This window comes from Cryptomeria japonica, chromosome 5, assembly GCF_030272615.1.
Source record: "Cryptomeria japonica chromosome 5, Sugi_1.0, whole genome shotgun sequence".
Classification (NCBI taxonomy): domain Eukaryota; kingdom Viridiplantae; phylum Streptophyta; class Pinopsida; order Cupressales; family Cupressaceae; genus Cryptomeria; species Cryptomeria japonica.
The window spans coordinates 822,991,956-822,998,470 of NC_081409.1; the positions used below are offsets into that span (position 1 = coordinate 822,991,956).

Below are 6,515 nucleotides of genomic sequence, written 5' to 3' on the forward strand. Positions count from 1 at the left end.
TATGAAATGGGCATCTAAATGACTTGTCAAGGTTTCTCCTTGTAGTTGCCACTCTGTATGGACCTCATGAATCATCCCAAATTATTTGGTTAAGGTTTTGTATTCACCCCTGCAGTCTTCTTTCAATTTACACCTTGTTTTCTCTAGTCGGGTTGCTCTTGGACTCACCTAGAACAAGGTGGCAACTATGATGAACTCCACTTCCAGAACTCCTCCTTGCATATTTTAATTATACATAGGGTTTCCTTCTATGTCCAAATAGGCCATGATGGTAGCACAGAGGGATTTTATGGGGCAACCATTTTACATGAATTTACTATTTATAAGCCAAAACTCATTGTTTGAAAACAAAATAGTACAAGAGCTGACACACACTATCTACAAAGCATGAAATGAACCAAATAGTACTGGAACACACCAAAGAACTATAATCCAAAACTGGATCAATGGATTCAATCCATTTGTGTTCACATTTTATGCAAAATAAGACTAAAATAGTGATAACAGTCTGAAAATGAGTAGTTTCAGATTGTCATTCATAAAATTCAAAACTTCCAACCTTGGTAACCATGCAAGAGGAGGTTTAAATATTCTTACCCATGTGTGGAGGTATCTTAGGTCAATTTTCTAACCCTAACTCCACCGCTAAGCTCTTTAGGACCAAAGTTGTCATGACAACTTATACAACTTTCCACATTTTGTCTTTTCAACCTAAGCAACCTATTACAAGTCATTACTCATGACTTTTTAAACATTCCTAAGACTACTCTAAACCTATCTAATGATCTTACCAAATTATGCCTCTTTTGACCATCAAGAAGGCCATTTACCTACTCAAACCTAGAAAGGAAACCAAGACAACTAGGCATACACTTGACTCAAATCAAACTTTACACACACACCTTGGACCCTCCTATAGTCCTTATTAGGAACCTGACTTGGTTAAGGTCAGTACAAGACAAAATTTTAAAAGGACTATGAGCTTAATTCCTAGGTGCTCATGCACCAAAGATTTTATCTAACATACCTCAGAGTCTTCTAATTCTCAAATTCCTACACAACATCAGTAGCAGCAACAAAATTCGTATTAATAGTCTTTGTCTCTACCAGATCATTCTATTTAGGCTCTTTAGGCTAAATAGGAGCTAAAACAACATACTGACCTTCATCATAAGCTTTGATCCCCTTTCCAAGGTTCTCATCCACCTTCACACATGCACTCTCAACAATCTTTTGAAGTCTCTTGTTATAGCACTGATAGGCTTTACTCTTTGTGGAATATACCAAAAAGATAGCTTCATCACTTCTAGCATCAAAATTTCCAATATGCTCATCTCTTGATATAACATTTGCTACCAAAAACTTTAAAATATTTCACAGTAGGAACATGAACAAACCAAATCTCATAAGGGGTCTTACCAATATCACCTTTGATATGAACTCTGTTAAATGTGTAGATTGTAGTGCTAATGGATTCTCTCTAGTAGATCTTCAGAACATTTTCTCCAATCAAAATAGTCCTTGCAACATCCAAAATAATACAATTCTTCCTTTCAACAACTTCATTTTGTTGTGGGGTTCTAGAAGCAGAAAGTTGTCTTCTAATTGCATGCATATCATAGAAAGAATTGAACTCACTAGAACAAAATTCGCCACATCTATTAGATCTTAGACACTTCAACTTCAATCTGGACTCTGTTTCAACTTTAACTTTGAATATCTTGAATTTCTCAAATGCTTCTAATTTCTCCTTCAAATAAACAACCCACATCATCCTAGAATAATCATCAATTAGCAACATAAAGTATCCATCTCCCTGCACACTTCTAACATTTTTGGGTCCACATAGGTCAGTATGCACAAGGTCGGGAGTTAAACCTTACTAACAAAAATTGAGAAAAATGCATCCACAAATTGCATTACTGGTTAAAATAGAACTCCAAAAGTTGTTGGATGTAGATTTCCTTCGACCTATCGACTATGCGGAATGGATATCTAACCTAGTACATGTGACTAAGCCCATAGGAAGCATAAGAATATATTTTGATTTTTGGGATCTAAATAAAGCTTGTCCTAAGGATGATTTCCCACTACCCAATATCGATATGATAGTTGATTTAACATCGGGGAATGAAATGCTATCATTAATGGATGGTTTCTCAGGATACAACTAGATTAAAATTGCACCAGAAGATCAACATAAAATAGCCTTTACCTGCCCATGGAGAACATACTGCTGGAATGTGATGCCATTTGGTCTCAAAAATGCAGGAGCAACATACCAAAGAGCCATGACAACGCTATTTCATGACATGATCCACAACATAATGGAAGATTATGTAGATGACTTACTAGCTAAATCACAGACAAGAGAAGGTCACCTTGTGGTCCTTGCACAGATATTTGATTGGTTGGAGCAGTACAATGTCAGGCTAAACCCAAAGAAGTGTGTGTTCGATGTAACAACAGGTAAATTGTTAGGGTTTATCGTGTCAAACAAAGGAATTAAAGTAGACCTTGCAAAGGTCAAAGCAATCATAAATATGGAGCATCTGTCAATACTTAAACAATTAAGAGAGTTACAAGGAAGACTACAATCCTTAAGGAGATTCATAGCGTAGCTGGTAGTTAAATGTCATCCATTCCAGCACATACTCAGGAAAGGAGTCACTTTTAAATGGACATAACAATGCCAGAAAGCTTTCCAAGCTCTGAAAGAATATCTTCTAAACACACCAGTGTTAGTATCACCTACTCCAAGAAAACCTTTGTTACTATATATATCAGCGACAAACTTAGCTCTAGGAGCTTTGTTGGCACAACATGATGAACAAGGAAAATAAAGAGCTATTTACTATATAAGTATAACCTTGATCGGTTATGAGCTTAATTACACTCCTATAGAACGAGCATGCTTAGCCGTAATCTTCGCATCTCAAACGCTTAGATATTACATGTTGAGTCACAAATTGCAACTCGTTGCATGCTTTGATCCACTCAAGTACCTATTGAGTAGAGCAACATTGACCGAGAGATTAGCTAAGTGGGTCATGATCCTGAGTGAGTTTGATATATAGTACATAGACAGAAAGGCCATCAAAGGATAAATTATAAAAGATCAGTTAGCAGAGGCTCCTTTACAAGATAGTCACCCGTTGCTCATAGACTTTCCTGACAAATCAGTATTTATATTGATAGCATCTATGATGGACTTGAAAAGCACTGAGAGGGGGGGGTGAATCAATGACACCAAAAATAAAACTACTTCAAACACTAACCGGTAGATGAACTTAACAAAGCTTTTAAACACAATGCATGCAATCCAAAATGATATAACAACATCCAGAAAAAGTAAAGCATCCACCATAACACAAGTGTTTGTATGTCGAAAACCCAAATAGGTAAAAACCATGATGAGATGGAACTCACAAGTTAACTATCGGCAGTAATAGATAACTGACCGGTTAAGGTCTACAAAGTGCTCTGCTAGGAGCGAATCTTGTTAGAGATCCCAAAGCCTGATTAGAAGCTTATACCCTGTTAAGAGTAGTAACCTGTTAGGAGTAACCTTGCTTGAAGATTTAAGAATCCAAACTAATGGATCACCATGTTAGAGGATTTATACAATGAAGCTTAATAGAGCTTATGTGGTTAAGGGATTTGATTTTGCATGATTAGTATAGATATTTTGGATGTTATTTATTGATATGATGTTATTGATGAAGGTGGGACAATTATAACCTTTTCTAAGGTTTAGTATTCCATGGTTATTCTAATACATATTGTATTCATGCAAAATAAAACTATGGTGTAAGAGTTTTTGTTTTTGAATTGGACGATTTGTTCCGATTTGGTTAAACAAGTTTTAACATTTTAATTGAATCCTTGTAGAATGTGTGTTTTTATTTTGATCTAAATCTGATTCTTGATAAGTATTTCAATCAAAAAAAAAACATGGCGTTGGGAAATTTGTATTTTGAATGGGTGCTAATATATATTTGGTTATCCTTGTTTGTTATGTTATGTGTTTTTATGTTAATGCTAAAGGGGTGAGTATTTTCCTAGGTCTTCTATTGTTATTGAGGAGGTGGGAAAGGGGCTAAACCTTTTTTGGTTTTGTATTGATCTAGTTAGGATTTTCTTATGTTTATCTGACCCTCTCCTCAATGCACCAAGCATTCTCGTTGTTGTTTATTTTACTTTAGTTGATGGCATGCTGTTATTTTATGATCCCCACTCTCATAATTCCAAACCTTGAGGAAACAGATTGATTATTAATTTATTACTGCTAAACAAGCTCCATATTATGGTTAGACCACCACCCACCTCAAAAAGTGCATCCATTTCCATTGAGTAAATGTGGGGTCTTAGTCAGTGCACTCTCATTAACATCTCTAGCCATGCGTGGAAGATAATATACATAGATATGTCCTTAACCAAATTTGACAACGTGTTAGATCTTGAAATGTATGGAAGAACAATGCAAATGGCATATTTTATATATTACTAGATTCGTTGAGCATTTACTTTTTTAACAAAAAAATTCTACACATCATAGATATTGTTGATCTTTCTGCAAAAACACATGAATGAGTTGTTTAACACCATGACTACACATTTAATTCTAGCAAAATCATAGTGGGAATTCGAAGGAGTCAAACGCAAAATAAAAAGCTATAGGCAATGGTCCAAGAAGAGATTCCTCACAACTTAATTTTTTTCCACGGGGGAATTGTTCAATGATGCATTTAGTTTTAGAACTTTAAGGTTGTCGTTTTTTCTCATCGACATCGTTGACACAACGATACAATTTGTGCAAAAGTTTTGGATAAGTCACTTGCCATGGTATCAATGATTTTTTGGGGGAATTTGTAAGTGGTTTGATCATTTTCCTGTTGTGTGCTTTGATAAAATTTACTTTCATCTAAAAAAAATTGAACATTTTCTTTTTAGGTTTTATTTTAATTATTATTAAAAATGGTGAACTAATTTTGGTGGATTGAGCAGAAATCAAATGGCATTTTAGTGACAAAATGGATAACTATCTTTGTAGGGGTGAGTAGTGTTTTAGGTGGGAGCATTGGCATCAACTACGATCAAATTGCACAACCCAAAAAATTAATTAAAATTATGAATTCTAGATTTTTAGCAAATTGAAAAAATATAAAAGATTATATTTTCTTTATAAAATTACCTCTAAAAAAGTAATTAATCTAATATTTTAAAGTCTAGATTTTCTTATCGGTAATACACTTGCCCCTATTAATGAGATGGTGTTTATGAAGGGTGGACTTGGAGATTTTTTTAACATCTCCTTTATGCAAAGTGCGGTAGCCAAGTCAGAAGCGACACTTCGATTTTTAGGGCTCACAAATAATAAGCAAAGACGATTTTATTATCTGATTAACTATTATTGTTATTTATATGACAAAACCATCATCCGTTGTAGTCTAGTTGGTTAGGATACTCGGTTCTCACCCAAGAGACCCGGGTTCAAGTCCCGGCAACGGAACTTTTTCTCTTGCTGTCCAATTTGCAAACTAAATGTCTGACACGACGCGTTTGTGGGTAGGCAATTATCTATTTTTGCCTTCCAATTTGCAAAATAAACAAAACTGCGAAGAACTAGATAAAAACAGTGTGTCTGCCAGGAGTCGAACCCGGGTCTACTGCTTGAAAGGCAATTATCTTAACCGTTGGACTACAAAGGCAGATACAAAAATTTGTTAGGTAACTTTTAACATTTTTCTCATATTTCTTCCAATAATGTGCCTCGATTGGTTACAAATCGTTTTACGAATATCACTCTCTCTTGATCATTACTTTTTAAAAGTAGAGAGTTCGAATTCGGTTCCCTGTTTTAGTAAAGTATTAGGTATAATGATATTCAATAAAATGATCAAAATGTCTGGGTGGTGTAGGTGGTTATCATGTTAGTTTCACACACCAAAGATCCCCAGTTCGAACCTGAGCTCAGACATAGCTTGTTATTTTTGTTTTACCGTCTTTCTGGTTTGATCCTTTAATCAAGTAAACAATCTTATTTTCCACGTTTACAAAACTGCTGGATTTATTTAGATCAATAAAATTAACTCGATCTATTCTATATAGCTCATCAGAGTGGCAGCAGCGGAAGCATGGTGGGCCCATAATCCACAGATCCCAAGATCGAAACCTGGCTCTGATAGCTTGCAGCATGTATCAGCTGAGGCTTCGAACGGCTCGTTATTTTAATTTACAGTCATTTTGTAGGCCTTGCGCATGTCTAGCATCTTGGGACTTGTACGTTGACAGTAAGTTTGATAATAATAATTATTGGGCTCCAACAATGATCTTTCTTGTAGCTTTAATTGTCTTGTTGGTTGGGCAATAGACTGCGGTCTGAGCGGGGACAGAGAGCAGATATTTTTACTGGTAGTACTCCTTAATAATCAAGACACATATTAATCGGCGATTTCGTCACAGGGGGTGGTGGCGCAGCTGGCTAGCGCGTAGGTCTCATAGCTAAATTGAGT

General features: G+C 35.5%; 1 non-coding gene across 1 annotated transcript; it reads left to right on the top strand.

The window, feature by feature from the left end:
* Positions 1–5,439: 5,439 nt before the first annotated feature.
* Positions 5,440–5,512, top strand: TRNAE-CUC (transfer RNA glutamic acid (anticodon CUC)). The gene has a single exon. It is a non-coding gene; the product is annotated as a tRNA-Glu (tRNA).
* The last annotated feature ends 1,003 nt before the right edge of the window (positions 5,513–6,515 follow it).